This window comes from Rhinichthys klamathensis, unplaced genomic scaffold, assembly GCF_029890125.1.
Source record: "Rhinichthys klamathensis goyatoka isolate OS25496 unplaced genomic scaffold, OSU_Roscu_1.1 h1tg000114l_1, whole genome shotgun sequence".
Lineage (NCBI taxonomy): Eukaryota > Metazoa > Chordata > Actinopteri > Cypriniformes > Leuciscidae > Rhinichthys > Rhinichthys klamathensis.
Window position 1 is genome coordinate 2,368,440 of NW_026606651.1, and position 20,014 is coordinate 2,388,453.

The 20,014-nt window shown below is 39.4% G+C and overlaps 1 protein-coding gene across 1 annotated transcript in view; it reads left to right on the forward strand.

Moving 5' to 3' along the window:
* Positions 1-20,014, forward strand: part of rtn4r (reticulon 4 receptor) — a 104,718-nt gene that overhangs the window by 40,460 nt on the left and 44,244 nt on the right. The window lies entirely within an intron of this gene.

The window sequence follows — 20,014 nt, forward strand, 5'->3', positions numbered from 1 at the left end:
AGCTCTCGACCGCGTCGCCGAACAACCCAACCTGGGAGAGAGGGGCATCCAGGAACCGGTACTTATCGGTGTCCCTCATGTCCGCCAGGTTGAGCCAAAGGTGGCGCTCCTGGACCACCAAGGTGGACATCGCCTGACCGACTGAACGTGCGGTTTCCTTCGTCGCCCGGAGGGCGAGGTCGGTTGCCACACGGAGCTCCCGAAGGAGCTCTTTGTCAGAACCACCCTCGTTCATGTCCATGAGCGCCTGGGCCTGGTGGACCTGCAAGAGCGCCATGGCATGAAGAGCGGAAGCAGCCTGTCCACAGGCCTTGTAAGCCCTCGCCGTTAGACCGGACGAGAACTTACAGGCCTTGGACGGGAGGCGTGGGTCACCCCGCCAGGAGGAGGCGGATGCCGGACACAACTGCATCGCGACAGCCCGCTCCACTGGGGGGATCCCCACATACCCCTTAGCTGCCCCGCCGTCGAGGGTGGCGAGGGGAGAGGAGCCACTAGGACGGCTTCGGGCACTATACGGTGCCTTCCACGTCTTAGAAAGCTCCTCATGCATCTCCGGAAAGAAAGGTACCGGGGCGGCGCACTGAGAACCAGCACGCCCGCCCCGAGAAACCAATCGTCCAGCCGAGAAGGTTCGGGTCGTGGTGGAGGATTCCACGCAAGCCCGACCTTCTCGGCGGCCCGGGATAACAGAGCGGCCCATTCTGGATCCGGCTCGGACAACGCTACACACCCCGAAGGGGGCAACGCAGCCGAGTCGTCATCTCCAGATGACCGCTCCCCCTCCGATGCTGCGATCGACATCTGATCGTCAGCTGGTGCCCCAAAGGAAACGACTGGTCGTTCCGGAGAAGGACCGAGCCGTTCGCAAAGGGGCGCCGATGGCAACAGCACATGAGAGGCGTGAGGGGCCCGCGGAGATTGCCTCGGCGGGGAAGCCCTCACGGTAATCCTCAGATCACCCTGGTCATGCGCCGAAGTAGGCCTATTCTGCGGGGCAGAATAAGCACTAGATCGGGGCATAGGCGAGGGGACTGCACCTCCCTTGAGGTAAGCGAGTCTCGATCTAAGTGCTGTGATAGTCATATTCCCGCAATGGGAACATGAACTATCCACAAAAGCTGCTTCAGCGTGCCGAATGCCCAAACACGAGATGCAGCTATTGTGGCCATCTGCTGGCGCCAGGGAACGACTGCATCCAGAAACGCACAAGCGGAATGACATCTTGAAAAAGACGCAGGGTCCGCTTGTGTTGCTCTTTTAGTAAAAACAAAAAAGGAATTACTCTCACAGTGCTGAGGCGCCCAGGGGTAGCCACTGTGTGGACACACACACACACACACACAAACAATAGTGCTGTGAGAACAGCAGTTGAGAGCTGCACTGCTCGCGGCCACCGCTGATCGCGCCGTCACACCAACACTGGAACAGAGATCTTCCTTGAAGTCTTCAAAGGCGTTGAATCTTTAGACATCAGTCACAGGAAACTCGCGCTCCGAAATGAAAGACGGTGGGTGCTCGCGCCCGCTTCCTGTTTTATACCCGCGCTGCGGGGCGGGGGCGCGTGACGTGTTCACGCACGCCAACGTTCATTGGCTTGTTCTTAGATACTCGAAGTTGATAGGGCTCCCTGAAGTGATCCCCTACGAACGTGAGTGACTGAAGGGGAACTATACTTGTAAAAAAAAAAAAAATGTCTTTCACAATCAGACATTCATTATTACCCTAAATTGCATTGACACACCAATATGCTGAATAATTAACATGAAATTATTTTATGTTGTCATCTATTGTTTAGTAAATTTGCACCAACTGGACAGTAAACTAATAAAACAAATGACGTGAATTGTTTTCTCCTTTATTCTAGATGTCTAGAAGTCTTATTATCTTCCTTATGCACTCTTGTTTTATTATTATTATTAATCTTATTTTTAATCTCTAGGTATGGTGAAGGGAATGTGATGATGTGGGTCTATTTTAATTCCAAAGGCCAAGGGAACTTTATCAGGATGCATTATTATCCTGGATCCATGAAATAACTGGCCTTTAAAAATAAAAATCTGCCTGACTCTATGGGAATTTTACATAGGGGGGGCCTGACTTATGCACCCTGTATTTTAAGGAAGAACATTTATTTATTTATGATACATTATTCACACACAAAGAAAATTGGTGTCCTTAAAGGTTGGATTTTTACTCATTTTTCTAATTAAGGCATTAAGATCAATTTCCAAAAGGTGATTTTTTATTCCTCTTTTTAGGCAACTTAGGCCCCGTCCACACTACTGCGTTTTCGTTTAAAAACGGAGACCTTTTGCTACGTTTGCACCTCCCGTCCACACTAAAACGGCAAAAACGGAGACCCAAAACGGAGAAGTTTAGAAACGCTGCCGATCCGTTTTTCGTTTTGAAACTCCGGAAGGCGTTTTAGTGTAGACGGGTCAAGACGGAGGACTTTAGAAACGATGACGTAGTAGAGGCTCACGCTCGGCTCTATGATTGGGTGTCATCAGTCATGGCGTATATCTTTGCTAGCAGCTGTTGTACAAGTAAATTATGCATTTCACAACGCTATAACAGCCTACATGCGCCGGAGTCAAGCTATTATTCGAGCGATCTGTGACAATTCCCGTGTGCAGCGGCGGCGTTGACCGTACATGGAGCGTCGGTTTGGGGTTAACCCAGAGCATGGTGGGATAATTTTATCAATGAAGTTGTGTTTACACCGGCACGCGCATGCCCAGTGTTGGTGAATGGTCACGTGATCCGCGTTTTCAGTCGTTTTAATGTGGACGGAGATCAATTCTAATACGCAGCTAAAACGCTGGTGTGGACGGAGATCGTATTCGTTTTAATTCTCCGTTTCTAAACTAAAACGCAGTAGTGTGGATGGGGCCTTAAGCATGGGGGTAATAACTTATTCACACCACTGTATATAGTAGTAAGTATTTCTGCTTTTATATATGGCTAGTTGACTGGTGGTGGATCAGGTGAGATTATTCGCAGAAAGTTAAATTCATCTCATCGTTTTCGCATCGCCAGAGAACGGGGCTGAACACACATCCTTCCCTCAGTCTTCAGAGGGCTGATTTCTGCTCTTAAGGTGGGGATGATAAGGAGGTTTTAGCCTCTGATAGCATCTCAACCATTAAAGAGGGTTTGTTCTGCCCCAAAGCTCTGATGTTACAGACTACTAAAAATCTCACACAAACAGGACCTCAACTTGTTTACAACACAGAGGGAAAGAGATGAATAACTAGGGCTGCATGGGCAATACAGCTAAAACTATTATATCTCAGTATTTTAGCCCTTTTAGCCGAATGTTCAATAAGTATCTTAATATTTAAATGTGTGCGCTGTAATGACTTAAAAAAAGATTTTTTTTTTTCAATTAGAGGATCTACTATTTCATCCATTATTGATCAGTAGATATATGAAATAAAATTATTTTTATTTATACACAGAAAAGAAAAAATGATATTATATTTTTTGTATCATTGTATATAAATACAAATATTTGTATTCATACACACTGAAATATTATATTATATATTATATCATTTTATATTATATATTTTTGTATTAGTGTATATAATTAAAAATATTGTATTCATACACACTGAAATATTATATTATATTTATTTTATTGTATTATATTAATTATATTGTATTGTATTTTTTTTTGTATAGCATATATAAATTAGGGCTGTCAAACGATTAATCAAGATTAATCACATCCAAAATAAAAGTTTGTGTTTACATAATATATGTGTGTACTGTGTATAATTATTTTGTATATAAATGCACACATGTATATATTTAAGAAAATTATGTTATTTATATATAAAATGTTTATATTTATATAAAATATACATTATATATAGGCTACATTCAGTCTATATACAGTATATACATGCAAATATTTCTTAAATACACATGCATGTGTGGGTATTTATGTATTAAAAATAATTATACACAGTACACACACATATATTATGTAAACCCAAACTTTTATTTTGGATGCGATTAATCGTTTGACAGCCCTAATATAAATACAAATATGTTTACTCACTGAAATATTATATTATATAATATTATATTACATGTATTTTTTATCAGTATGTATATATATATATATATATATATATATATATATATATATATATATATATATATATATATATATATATTAGTTTGCTCCATAATTTGAGACTTTTTACCAACCCGAAACATTTCTCTCTATATTTTGTTTCTATCCATCTCTCTCTGATCCTGGTGTCTTTGCAAGAAACATTGACTACAATGATGCAAATCCCTTGTCGCACACACTCATGCACCTGCAGTGGAGCAAACAAATAGGTCTGTTTATCTTCCTGCTGCACTTACATAAATCATGCAATTGTTTCCTGGATTATCAGGTTCGCTCCTCTCTTTCCTGATGTGCATGTGTGCACTAGAGCGGACTAGTTGCTCTCAGGCGTGAACCGTAACTTGACCTAATAGCCTAATTGGCCTTCTGAAATCTGTGAAAGGGCAGGTAATCACATTCATTTTGTGACCTGGATTTAGTTCCCGTTCAAACAGACGGCAAGTCTTGTGTGAAAGCGGCTTGGGCCTTCATGTATGAGATTAATTAAAGTGCTTCTTTCGGGATGGACTGTATTAGGGCTTTTTCAGATCAGCGCCAGTGTTCTGCAGAAGCGCGCCGTCCATTTAGCATAAAAGGAAAAGAAAAGACTAGTGTGCCTTTCAATAGTCTCTGATTTTGCTATTCAAGTTTATCAAATGGGACTAATGGTGATTTGCATGATCTCTGCGGATTGAAGAACCGCTGAATAACACAATCATTTTCAACCGAAGTTTGCTAAAGCTTTATTGACCAGATGCACTTCATCTGATAGTCATTCCTACACTTCTGGAATATTTTCCCCCTCCTTTTTCAGCTGAGCCAATTTGTCACGGCAGAGATGCTGAGATAATAGGTTTAGGTATCACGAAGAGAATCTCAGCCTTTGTTTGCTATGCTTTATTGAATCATAATGAGAAGAAGAAGATGAGGGCTAGAGATGGGGAACGATGGCTGAGCGCCCATTAATAACCGCTGATCAAAAATCACTCACTTCCTGGTGGAGGAGAATCAAAAACAGCCAAGTTTGGCAAGCATTTCCCTTGATATCTAATTATAGACCTAACCCTGATAGTATCCGAGAGAGCATCTCGAGACACGGAAAAAAAGTTATGAATTTTCACTTTTTGCATCACGATCAGGGAGAATGAGGACTGGAATCTCCGATGGTAAATAAGTGGTTCGGAAAAGACCAGCTTGGAGAATTTAATAGTTCCAGAAAGTGCACAAATAAATCATGTTTGCAGGGAACCAGGCGCATTTGAGTGCTTCTGAGGGTCAAATAATCATTAGATGGATGGATGGATGGATGATAGATAGATGGATAGAAGGATGACTTATAGATTTCGACATTCTCTGTGGGCCTAGAGGGCCCTGACCGACTTTAAGTGGTTGACAATGTAATATGTGATATGTTTTTAAGTCTTCATAAATGACTTTTGGAGATGATTACGTGTTATGAGTTTTTCCTGCCCTGTTTGTGGGGTTCTGAGTGTCTTTCTGTAGGGACGGTGGATCCAGGGGCGGATCTACCGGGGTGGCATAGGGTGGCAAATGCCACCCTAAAAGAAAGCCTTGCCACCCCTGCTGCCACCCCAGTTGGCGGCAACGAATTAAAAGTTATGGCCAATTTGACAATTTACGAACGCGAATCTCCAATGTCCCACTGCAGTGAATTCGCTCCGTGCATAATATGACGACCGTTGACGTTCGTACTTTATTGTGTGGGCAAATACTTCCGGTGATCTGACCGCGAGAGCGGGAGACAGCGAGAGCAAGAGACAACAGCAACCGAGTTCCATTACCAGAGAGATAAGTTTTCAACCCGACCAAATTTTTAAATGCATATATCATTTTCAGTGTATTTCACCTGTGCGTTTCTATGCTTTATATTACTGCATTTATTTTGTGCAAGTGAGATGAGTAAAGAACATCTGTTTCATATATCATTATCTGTCTGGTGTTTATAAGCAGTAGCCTACAGTATTTTACTACGTGTAAAATATACACAAACTTAGCTATATTAAGTTGTTTGTGTACAGTTAAAAATATAAATGTAAAATATGTGATAATAATATTGATCGAGCAATTGATGTAAGTAAGTAAAAATACATGCGCAGAATTAAGAAAATATTATTTAATATTTATGGAGATAAATTGTAGCCTATGATAAAGCAAACGTGTGAATGTTCACAGGGTATTTTATTTAATATTATAACTATTATTATATAGTAGTGTAATGTAGACAGACACTATATCACAACTAAAAAGAGTTTTGAGTTTTTTTTTTGTTCAATTTGCACACTGAATATGGGTTGGAGCTCTTTATTTTGAACTCTCAAAGTGCACCAGATTGATGAATTTAACATTAAAAAGCACAAAATTTTCTTACGGGGGAGCATGCCCCCGAACCCCCCTAGAGGGACAGAGGTGCACTCTGCACTCACCACAGATTTCCATGGGAAAAACCGGTATGCAGCTTATAGCTTGTTTTAGGATTCATCACTGTGGAGTATAGTTCAACTGAGTATAGTTCAACTTTTAGTATAGTTCAACCCCCAACCCCCCCCCCCCCACACACACACAAAACAGATACAAATAATGCCCTTTTGTAGTGTGTTACACATACGATTTCTCATCAAACTGTGTTAACTGTGATTAAATTCAGTATATATACGTCTGCCATGTTGCCACCCCTCAAAAATTCCTGCCCCCCTCTTGCCACCCCATAAATATTTTCCTAGATCCGCCCCTGGGTGGATCTGTTTCTCCACTTAGGAAAAACAATAGTGGAACAGATGAAGCTGCCAGCGAAAAAGCAACCGCATTCCCACCATTCAAAGCATAATTACAGACAGAATTTGGGACATTCATATTCATAGAACGGATTGAGCTTTTCAAGACTGATTCACAAAGAAATTATGAATTATTGACTGAGAACATTTTCTTGGTGATATACGACTCCACTGAAGCGCAGAGGCTCAAAACCACATTATTGAAAACAAGTGCTCATCCCCCAATAAATCTCTTCAGAAATGTATAATAGAACTCATTTTCTTTGCATTTGAGGCATTTTCTTTTGATGCCTTTATTATATTAGGATACACGGATCCACAAAGTAAATTAACAGCTAGCTGCATACATCTCCTTATTACGAAGACTTTTGACAGCTTGAAGAGTCAGCCACAGCGAAATTCCCTGGTAAAATTCAGTCCAGCAAGCTAAAAGTGGGGTTTTCGTGAAACTTCTTATTAGTTATGCAGAATTAATGCTAAATCTATATGTGCATTTGCAAAAAAAGAGAAGACATTGTGTCGCTTGTGGCCATGCAGATTGTTCTGAGAAATGCGATTATTGATCACATCGTATTTTTTTTTTTTTTTTCAGCATATTGATTGTGTTAAGCATCTCTTGACACCACTTTGTAAGGTCAAGAAAAGCCTTTTTTTATGTAGACAAGACGGGTTTACATGTTTGCCTATTGGCATGTGAGATTTAGGTTGTTAAGGGTCTTTAAGCACAGACAAAACAACTGACATGCAACACTGGACACTTTCTCTCTATTGCGCACACCTATTTCTGACTGGCCCAACCACTGACCCACAAATTGCCCTGGACTTGAGGCCTCGCTACAATGAATAAACCATAAAGAAGGTGTTTATTACCTCTAGATCAAAGCCAGTGGCAGGGTATAATGAAGAATGGGCGAGGGAAGTCAGTGGATGTGCTTGCCGTGGCCCTCCTTGGTAAAAACGACACCATTCATTAGTTAGATGGCTACAGCTCGGAGACTGGTCCTAAAGCATGCGAAACAGTGAGTAGTGTGCTTTGAAGCTTTTGTTTTTTAACCGTAACTCAGGGCATGACTCAGTTAAGCCTCTGTGATAGATACGGATTCATCATTATAATTAGCTTAGCAGGAACGGCGCTGCAGTTTTCACGCTACGCACAAGGATTGCTGGATCACTCTTTTGATGAGTAGTTGACTGCTAGTTTAGTCTCACATAGCCACATTTTTGACTAACAACATCGCGTATCACTTAGACAGGAAAAGACCACCTGACTGACATTTAAAGCAACCAATTATAATTCGTTTTCTAGTTAGACGTTGATGCCACACTATCAGAAAAAAAGGTACAAACGCTGTCACTGGGGTGGTACCCTTTCAAATGGGACATCTTTGTACCTCAAGTGTGCATATTAGTATCTCAAAGGCAGGGGCGTAGAATTTAGTAGGGACGCTAGGGACGTGTCCCTACCAATATCCAGTGACACTGATATATCCCTAGCAATATTTTCGATCAAAACTTTAAATATATTAAATATTGATGTCCCCGTCCCCACCAATTTCAAAATCAAACCTACGCCACTGCTCAAAGGTACATATTGGTACCAATAGTGTACATATTAGGACCTAAATGGTACATATTAGAACCTTTTGAAAGGATACCGTCCCAGTGATAGATGTTTTTTAACCTTTTTTTCTGAGAGTGCACAGTAATTGGTCATGATCTCATTCAAATAATTAAACTGCAACGTCGGTTTGCAATCGAATAGATACAGAAACCTTAAAGGGATACTCCACTTTTTTTGGAAATAGGCTCATTTTACAACTCCCCCAGAGTTTAACTGTTTTACCGTTTTTGAATCCATTCAGACGCTCTCCGGTAGTCCGGTTCTGGCGTTACCACTTTTAGCATAGCTTAGCATACATCATTGAAGTGGACAAGACCATTAGCATTTCTAAAAAAAAAAATGACCAAAGAGTTTTGATATTTTTCCTATTTAAAACTTGACTCTTCTGGTCATTGGTCTTTTTTTTTCTTTTTTTTTAAATGCTAATGGTCTTGTCCACTTCAATGATGTATACTAAGCTATGCTAAAAGTGGTAACGCCAGAACCGGAGATCGGCCGAATGGATTCAAAAACGGTAAAACTGAACAGTTTAACTCTGGGGGAGTTGTAAAATGAGCCTATTTCCAAAAAAAAAGTGGAGTATCCCTTTAATTTAATTTGTGGAAATGTTGATCACAATCTTTGTCTGTCTGAAGATATTATATACACTACCATTCAACCATTATTTTTTTTATTTTTTTTAAAGAAATTAATACTTTTCAATCGTAATAATTTTACAATATTACCATTTTTACTGTATTAAATAAATGCAGTCTGTGTGAGCATAAGATACTAGCAAAAACATTACAAATTCTTACCAATCCCAATTTTTTGAACGGTAGTACAAATTGTTGCACAGACATAACTTATGTCTGCACATGGATATAGTTACTTGCTGGATATGTTCAGACCGGATTTTGTCTCAAATGATCTGTTCAGGCAGGCTCTCCGCACTTTTAATCGCAAGTGTTCAAATTGGATGTGTGTGTCCAGACATGACCAACCTATCTGCATGTGTTGCTTTGGTAATGACAAAGGTGTACACACTTATGGGACGAGGCTTTCAAAACAGATGCAGGAAAAATGAAGGTGCATCATCTCACTCTCCAAATAAGTGCCCTGTCAAATCGTAGTGCAGAACTCCTCTGTGACAAAGAAATATGCTGGAATCTTTTGACATACCATTTGAACACTGTATGAATACTTCTTGCATTTCTGTCACCAGTTTTGACGTTATCGGTGTGTGCCACGTTAAGAAAGATGCAAATCCAATTTGAGCAGCCAGAGCGTCCAGACTATATCTGCAAAAATCTGATTTGAGTCCGATTTCAAACCACCTCCAACTGTGTTTTGAATCAGATTTGTTTTTGTTGTAGTTGTTTTGCTGTGCAGACTATCAAAAACCCATGGATAAAATCTAGATATGCAAAAAAAATCAGATTTTTGCAGTCTAAAAGAAGCCTAAGTGCCTCAAAAAAACTATTTTCAAACACTAACCTGGTCAACTTTGGCAAAATCCAGTGAATAGTTCTTCGTCAAACTCAGTAACTTGTAAGAATTACTTCATTTTTAAGTGGATTGGTTCACCCACACTCCCAGAAATTGTGTACCACCAACCAGTCAGATAAGAACTATCGATTCTTTTTCTCCCAGTTCGTGCCATTTTTGTGTGCAGAATACATCAGACGGTCAGTGAATGGACTGAGGGCATAGAATACCCCTAGTTAGACTGGCTGTCACAAGCATTGAGAATATCTATGAAAAGAAACTTTAATGTTTGCAACAGGCTGAAGAAGTCACTAATAAGCAGGAATGGGCGAGTCAAAAATGGGTCCGTCATCCCCTGCAGGCCATTTTGCTTCGCTTGACACCATCTTGCCAATAGAAAAACAGAGGTAGTGCAGATACGATCCATAAGCTTTAGCTCCCACTGCAGAATGTGTCAGAACTGTGATGGGTGTGATTTTCACACTGCATCTAATTGCATCAAGATGTGAACAGAGCACATCTTGAATATGTGAATGTTACATCTGCAGAGGGATGTGCTGTTGGTTGTCTTCTGTCGGGGAATACAAATGCAATAGATAGATAGATAGACAGACAGATAGACAATGTTAATATTATTTATATATACATATACTGTATATATATATATAATGGATGGAAATCTTCAGAGTTCTGTGGCCGTAGATTCCATGTGGGTCTGCTAATGAGATCTAGTCCATCTTGCTTCAGATCCATGGGAGTTTCTAACCACTTCCAGCTCCTGCTGCTCAACACAGTGGTACTGCTACAACTCAGTGACAAATTACCCATACTGCACCTTTAGCGTGTATGTGTGCAACAACAAGTTTCGATTTGATTTGTGCCATAATATATATAAATATATATTTGCTAATGGTTTAAAATAAGATTCTAAATGTGAAAAATAGTTAATGCAATGCCTATAACATGAACTAACAGTGGACAATATACAGCATTTCTATATATACTAATACATTTAAGTGTGTAAGTTGTGTATTGTGAACAAACATGAATTAACAGTGAAGCATTTTTAATAAATTCTGTCAAAAAATGTTCATTGTTAGTTCATAAGGCCTAACGCTTTAACTTCTTTGTTGTAGTATTATGAGGCCCACTGTGGTTAAGGTGTGATAAGTGTTAAAAGCAGGAAGAGATATTAAATCAAACAAATTGTACAAATCAGATATGAGCTGAACGGGTTTGAGTTTGTCATTCTTTGCATAACTCTGGTCCATGTGTCGCGAGACATATAAAAGCAAGTTTTCCTCGAGCAACGTTTTGCGTTAAGTGGCTTAGATTCTGTAAATGGATAGAGTGACTGCATATTAAACCACTAACTCACCAACTCAAAGGTATTACATAATTCATAGGCACAAAATCATATGATCAGGCATATTGAGCGGAGGGAGAGTGATCTACAGGAGATTGCAGTGTGGGGGAGGGGGGTCATTTATATTTGAACTGAAGTCCTCTGGGGAATACCGTGAACACTAGGGGGCAAACTTGAGCTTCATGCACACAATTAGAAAGAAATGGAAAAGCCACTTACAGAACATCTCTCACATCCTCTCGCTTTGTTTAATTTGTGGCTCTACCTGGAATAGATTCACATTCATAACCTCTCTCTGCGTTCTGCTTCTTTAGGTCTTCCTCGTATTCTCAGTAGTAGTCTTTCTCAGCAGTTGGCTTTGTGTGTGTAGCTGAAGCACTCCAGGAGAAGCCACTTGGATCTCCCTCCTGCTGCATTACAGATGCATGACGGTTGAAGCCTGACTGAGAGGTCTGCGTTTGCGTTGGCACTGCCTGATTTCATTTGCATTCATCTTGGATGTGCAATGTCAGCTCAGGGCTCTGATCAAATCCTCAACCGTCTTTGTCTACTGCACTCTCTGTTTAAAGGTTAAGTGTGTCATTTCTATGCCACTGGTGTCGGAATTGCAAAAATAATTATTTTTTTCATACAGGTTTCCCAAGCACTTTTGCTGTAGGTCAGACTAAAAGATTCTGTCCCAAACTAATTGGTCGAGCCAATAGCTATATTTGCACACAAAGGGCCCTATTTTAATGATCTAAGCGCATGGTCTAAAGCAAGTGCACTTAAGGCATGTCCGAATCCACCTTTGCTAGTTTAACAATGGGAAAAATGGTCGGCGCGCGCGGCTCATGGTCTAAAGGGTTGTCCCTATTCTCTTAATGAGTAATGGGTGTGTTTTGGGTGTAACGTGCAATAAACCAATCAGAGTCTCATCTCCCATTACCTTTAAAAGTTCCCTGTTTGTGTAATAAGCCTATAGGCGCACATTACTAATGCGCCCTTTAAATAACAAAATAAAAAATACCTTTAGACCAGGTTTTGTTGGTCAATGGCGCAGTCTATTTCAGTTGCCTCAAAATAGCAACCTAAAGGGGCCCAAAGTTGCTAATTTAACTTATGTGCAAAATTGGAATATTGCATAGAACATTAGCAAATAAAGCAGCGTTTCCATCCCGTGTGATCAAGAGAACAAAATTTTCATAAATGACATAAATCTCCAGAGCGAATGTTTCTGTTTTTTTTTATCAAATAATTGCAGCCTTAACTCATATATATCCTGTTTCACTCTACAGAGTGGGTTGTTTAGTTTAGGTAAATTGCTAACAGGATAATGAAACGTGCTGTGACTGTGATATTTTGGCTAAGATGGTTAGTCTGGCCTGGCTGGGTATGATTGCACATTTAATTGCAGAGAAATGCAAACTTTAAAGCAAATACACCTAATTAAATCACCCCGAGTGTTCCACAGCATTGAACGCAGGTTCATTAAACAGAGTCACAGGAGTCGCCCATATTAGAGGCACAGGGGAAGCTTGACTACATTTTAATGGCTCCAGAGATCCGGGGAACTGCTCCCAATGCAAAATAACAAAACGATTACCTAACCTTTTCCACTAATCTCTGAATTAATTTACCTATGAATAACAGTATGGAATATTTCATCTAAACTTTGGTTGTCGCTGTCTTTAGCTGTGGCTTGGTTCTCTTCACTCCAGCTGGTCTAAATGACAGGAAGAAACGAAATACATTTAGAGTGGTAATGTCGTTTTCACAGCACTTTTTGTCATGTTGGAGCTTGACCGTCTCATTCACTTTCATTATATTGAAAAGATTACACAAATTCACATTTTGTGTTTCACGGACGAAAGAAGGTTTGGAACGTCACGAGGATGAGTAAACGATTGAAAAATTTTCTGATAAAAATGATTATGTGGTGAAGTAGATACTACAGAAAAAATAAATGTAATTTCTGCCTGAATAAGTTAATTCAGGCAAGAATTTAACAAACAAAGTTGTATATTAGTTCTCAATTTAAGCTTTAAATTAGGGCGCAAGTATTAACATTATAAAATTAAGTATACCTTACTCAACTTTCTGATACTGGTGTTCCCATCATGCACTGGGGCATGGATAATTAATAAGGTTGCATTTTTCACAGTTTTCCAGCTATATATACACTGTTTTATCATTGATTTTGTTGTTAGGTTTAGTAACTTCTTGTTTTGTGACATCTGGAGTTCATTTTCTACTCCAACATTTTCCAACGGATTTTACCGTTATTGTGTATTTTGTAACAAGTATTGAGGTCTCTGTGTCCGGACGGTTACCACATTACTTCTATCATGTAGCCTAGATATGTTGTCTACACTATATCTACTGTATTATTTACTTAGATGTTCTAAATAAAGCATACACTTTACAAGCATGGCTTAAGTCAGCGTTAAATTGTTTGAGTAAAATGTACTTGAAACCTATCTAACAATGTAAATCTAAAATTACTCAAACTTTAACTGGCTAAGTTACAGTTACTTATTTTCTTTGATAATAATTAACTTAAGTTAAGTAGATTTTACTTAATTCCATATGTGAAATTTACTTAAAAATATGCCTAAATTTTACTTGTTTTTTTTTTCAGTGTATAGGTGAACTATCCCTTTAGGAGTATTATACACTGATATTCAATATCAACAGTGTAAGAGAGAAAACATACAGGGTGGCTGAAGAAATCAATAGTATATAGGGGGGAAAATGAACCTAAATAAACAAAACCGTGTGTGCTCTTGCGTGGTGCGATTAAAGACACGGTCGAGAATGTTTGCCAACCGTATGTTCAACAACAGGCTTGTTCTATTCACACTCTCAAAAAAAGGTTATCAAATCTTAAGGTTCAGCAAAAGACCAAAGATCTTTAACAAAGGTCTTTTTTCACTCTGCCTAGTAAATCTACTGTAGCTTAATATTCTTTGTAACATGCTGGTGTAACATAGGTCCTTCATTTCAGGGTTATTTCAGGGTTATTTAGTTCACTAAAACAAGAGCCATAAAAAAATCATTACTCAGAAAAAAAAACGTATTTTATTTCAGCTAGTTGCCAAGGTAAAATTTCTCATTTTCATTTAGTTTAATTTGATGTGCTAAAATAACTGATAAAAATGACAATAACACAACACAATTACTAAACCTTGAACTACAGTGAAAATGAACAAAATAATATATATATACAAATAAAAACTAATTCAAAACATTATTAAAAACTATAACAATATCTCATTGATACTACAATAACACTGCTTCATATCATAATATTGCTCTGTGGATTTTTTAAAAGCACCAGTACACAGATTATTCTTTGTCATCAGGCTGTAATACTGTACATATCTGTTATACAAGTCAGCACTGTGCAGTTTCCACTATCAAATTCTGGGTCGAACAAGCGTCCATATTAGTTAGCATAAATCAAACCTAGCCTGCACTTTCCACTGATGCTCATTGCTATTAGAAGTTACACTACACCTAACAGCACTCAGTGGAGCAGCACATGCTAATGCGAGTCTGCCTTTTTAGTGCTGATTTGCATGTCTGTTAAATTCCATGATGCGGCAGGCTTATTAGAATAAGCTTGTGAAAATAAGTTTCACTGCACCTTAGAGCACACACCTTTCCCAAGAGAAGAAACTACATGGAGATGCTGGGTAAAACATGGCAGATTGTTGTTCTCATGGGCTGAGCTACTCATTAGTGAGACATTAGTGCAGAAACCCTCAGTCATGTGGGTCATTACCAAACCAGGTACTGCAGAAACACATGGAAGGATGACAAGGTGAGAAAAGGAACACACTGACAGAGTGAAAGTATGTACAGAGTGAAATCGTAATGTTCAATAAAAATAGGATTCATTATATTTGTCAAAAATAAAAAATCACTCATTTTATTCAGATTTTTGGCTGTAAAATGTATCCCCAAGCATGTTTTTGTGAGACTCCCCCTCTCGTATTAAATGCGTTTTGGCTTAGTAGTAAACATAACTGATGTAAAAAAATTTGTTTTGGGAGAAAATCACCGTGGTTCATTTTTATAGGGCTGTTTTACCTTGTATAATATTGTTTAGCTAGCAAATACTTTGCTCTGCAAATGATTCAAAATGTAGAAGTGAAAATGCAATGGGGATGCTAGCAGGATAGTTTTCTCGCTTTGTTGAGTAAATACTCAATTAGCAATGAATATTAATAAGACATTGACATGCTCAGCTTTCTTTTCACTGCTCTCAGATGAACTGAAATTGGTGCTGCTGTCTGACAACGAGCTGTTTTTGGATATAAAAATACATTTAACTTGTGAGTACAGCTGAGGGCAGAGTGATTGTACATGCTGAGCCGCAGGGAGCTGAAGTTCATGCTAGTGTAGCCAAACAGTGTAAGGTGAGCTGAAATCATGACTGGACAGCCAGACTGTTGATCCACCTTGGCATTGCTCACCTTTTTTTCTTTTTTTTTTTTCTTTTTCTTTATTGGACGGATGGGATTGCACTTTAGACATTATACTAAGTAACTTTGCAACTACAAATTGCAACTTTAATTTGTGTCAGTAGAATGTCTGTTGGGGAGCATCAAAATAAAGTGTTAGGAGATATTAAACAGACTGTCTAATAATACTCTAATGAGAGTTAGTTGACATGTAGTTGCAAAGTTACTAGAATGTCTAAAGTGGATCATCAAAATAAAGTGTCACACAAAATTCTGTTTCATTAGTCAATTTAAACCTATGAGATATACACTCACCTAAAGGATTATTAGGAACACCTGTTCAATTTCTCATTAATGCAATTATCTAATCAACCAATCACATGGCAGTTGCTTCAATGCATTTAGGGGTGTGGTCCTGGTCAAGACAATCTCGTGAACTCCAAACTGAATGTCAGAATGGGAAAGAAAGGTGATTTAAGCAATTTTGAGCGTGGCATGGTTGTTGGTGCCAGACGGGCCGGTCTGAGTATTTCACAATCTGCTCAGTTACTGGGATTTTCACGCACAACCATTTCTAGGGTTTACAAAGAATGGCGTGAAGAGGGAAAAACATCCAGTATGCGGCAGTCCTGTGGGGGAAAATGCCTTGTTGATGCTAGAGGTCAGAGGAGAATGGGCCGACTGATTCAAGCTGATAGAAGAGGAACTTTGACTGAAATAACCACTCATTACAACCGAGGTATGCAGCAAAGCATTTGTGAAGCCACAACACGCACAACCTTGAGGCGGATGGGCTACAACAGCAGAAGACCCCACCGGGTACCACTCATCTCCACTACAAATAGGAAAAAGAGGCTACAATTTGCAAGAGCTCACCAAAATTGGACAGTTGAAGACTGGAAAAATGTTGCCTGGTCTGATGAGTCTCGATTTCCGTTGAGACATTCAGATGGTAGAGTCAGAATTTGGCGTAAAGAAAATGAGAACATGGATCCATCATGCCTTGTTACCACTGTGCAGGCTGGTGGTGGTGGTGTAATGGTGTGGGGGATGTTTTCTTGGCACATTTTAGGCCCCTTAGTGCCAATTGGGCATCGTTTAAATGCCATGGCCTACCTGAGCATTGTTTCTGACCATGTCCATCCCTTTATGGCCACCATGTACCCATCCTCTGATGGCTACTTCCAGCAGGATAATGCACCATGTCACAAAGCTCGAATCATTTCAAATTGGTTTCTTGAACATGACAATGAGTTCACTGTACTAAAATGGCCCCCACAGTCACCAGATCTCAACCCAATAGAGCATCTTTGGGATGTGGTGGAATGGGAGCTTCGTGCCCTGGATGTGCATCCCACAAATCTCCATCAACTGCAAGATGCTATCCTATCAATATGGGCCAACTTTTCTAAAGAATGCTTTCAGCACCTTGTTGAATCAATGCCACGTAGAATTAAGGCAGTTCTGAAGGCGAAAGGGGGTCAAACACAGTATTAGTATGGTGTTCCTAATAATCCTTTAGGTGAGTGTATGACTCTCATAGCAATTCCTGGTCTTGTTATTCTCACATTATAAGATAATTTTACCTCAAATCAATTTTTCCTGTCCATGTTATTTATTTATTTATTTATTTTCTTGGCATATATAGTGGTGTAATAATTGGAATAATGTGCAGTCACCTGGTCAATATCACTAAACAAAGCTCTTCAGGATGATACAGTACAACTCTAAAATCTTTATTATTTCCTATTAAAGATTTTCACTTTGTTTTTGTTTTTTTGGGGGGTGACATTTTGGTGATCTCTTTAAGAAACCAAAACATGCAGCAGGATATATGTCATATGTCTTGTCATCCTTCAGAAATGCTGATAAGAATATTCTGATGAGTAGTCACTCCTACTTGCCACTTTGGCGTGTCAAATTTGATCTGTACCTATATACATTTTTCAAATGTAGTCTTTTAAAAAAGGCATCTGACATAATAAGTTAAGTGCAATGTAGTGTTGTCAAAAATATAGCTTTTTCTACACGTCGATACTGAAATATCTGAAACGCTTCCCACACTAATTTTTCACAGAACAGATACATGATACAAGCTTCTCTCTCTCTCTCTCTCTCTCTCTCTCTCTCTCTCTCTCTCTCTCTCTCTCTCTCTCTCTCTCTCTCTCTCTCTCTCTCTCTCTCTCTCTCTCTCTCTCTCTCTCTCTCTCTCTCTCTCACACACCTCTCTCTCTCTCTCTCTCTCTCACACACACTCTCTCTCTCTCTCTCTCTCTCTCTCTCTCTCATCTCTCATCTCTCATCTCTCCGATAGCGAGTGAGTGACACACAAACCCGCCTCCCTTCACTCACTCATTTCATTTGCTCCGGATGAATATTGTTGGTGTTACGGTTTTGAATTTCGGCGTAGGATTACACATAATTTTACTCATCCCCGCAGATTCTGTGCTCACACCCAAAGTGTGCAGCACATAAAGCCAACTCTCAGTACCAAATTGAGTTCTTTTTCGCTGCTTATTGCGCTTAAACAGTCAAATACACACAAAATCATGTCAAAATGGCGGTCTCGGTGAGTATTCACGTAAACACATTCAGTTATGCTTTAGGTGAACAGTTGAGAAAGAAAACCAGGCGTATAATGGATCCATGCGTCAGGTCTTAATGTGACAGCAGCCTAATATACCTGCTACCAAATTAATATAAAAAATATCTATATGTCAGTTTTTCCTCATGGTATTTTTCAAAAAAGGTAGTCAAGCCCTGTTACTAACAGTGTTGCAAACAATTGTGCTGCTTAATATTTTTGTGGAAACCATGATACATGTTTTCAGGATTCTTCGATAAAAAAAAAACAGCATTTATTTGATATAAATAGCTTTTGTAACATTATGAATGTCTATACTGTCACTTTTGATCAATTGAATGCACCATTGCTGAATCTTCCTTCAGATAATAAATAAGTCTGCAGCACATGCGCTAACATTTGTACCACATAACCGGATGACTTCTTTTTTTCGGAAATGCCACAGACAGAGTGCAGATAGTCAAGCAAGCCGGTATCATCCCCAAGTGTTTATATCCCTTACCGATCTGTCTCGCCAGCGTATCGTGCCGCTTATCTGATGGCCACCCCTGTAACGCAGTCCCTCTCGACCGTGCTCATCCCTCACAGCATGGACCTATCAGAGAGCACATCTGCCTCCACCTCTGTTTCACTGTCACAAACACACAGCTTATCAGCTTTCCGCGCTGCAGATTTGACCTTTAAGAGAAAAGGGTGAGTGATCCATTGAGAGGACTGATAGAGGACGACCACTTCATCAGCAAAAAAGAGAGACAAAGAGAGAGGAGGAGGAGGAAATATGCTTGGGAAAAGGGCACTAGATTCAGAAACAAGTTGAGATTGTTCAGCTGGAGATTCGAGAGACAGATGTGAAGGAGAGTGGAGAGAGATCAGCAGCACTTTGAGGAGGAGATGGGCCACTCGTAGAGGAATTAATGGGAGGAATTGCAAAGCAATTGGCATGATGAGATGTATCGTCAAATTATGTGTCCGTGTAATTTGGCAAGGAATCTGTTTTCTTGATGTTTAAAGTAAAAGGAATAGTCCTGGTCCAATACAAGTTAAGCTTAATTTACAGCACACTCGGCTCAATTACCACAAGACATTATTTCTACTTGTCTCCTGTTTTATTTCTATAAAATATAAAGCAAAACTTCTGGGTTACAGTGAGGCACACTGTAATGGAAGTGAATGGGGCCAATTCGTAAACGTTAAAATACTGTTTTGCTAGTATAGCCACAAGATGAAAACTATACATTACAATGTAGGCTAATAGTCTCATAATATATTTAATGTATGGGGAGTGGGGGGGTCACTTAGTTTTTTGTGCAAGTTATAACCAATTTTACACTTTTTTTTTTTTTGCCATGACAGCGTAACATCATAAATGTTAAAAATGTGAAAGAATGACAAGAACTACTTTAAAGCTCAAACAATACAAAAGATTTAACTGAAGAATTGAAGTGCTTATTATAAAATCATAAGCTTTAAATTGTATTACTTACATTTTATTCATTTGGTAATACGCTTTTATCCAAAGCAACCATTTCTGAAATTTGTAAAAAAAAAAAAATCCTCCCTATTCACTTCCATTGTAAGTTTCTCACTGCAGTCTCGATTTTTGCGGA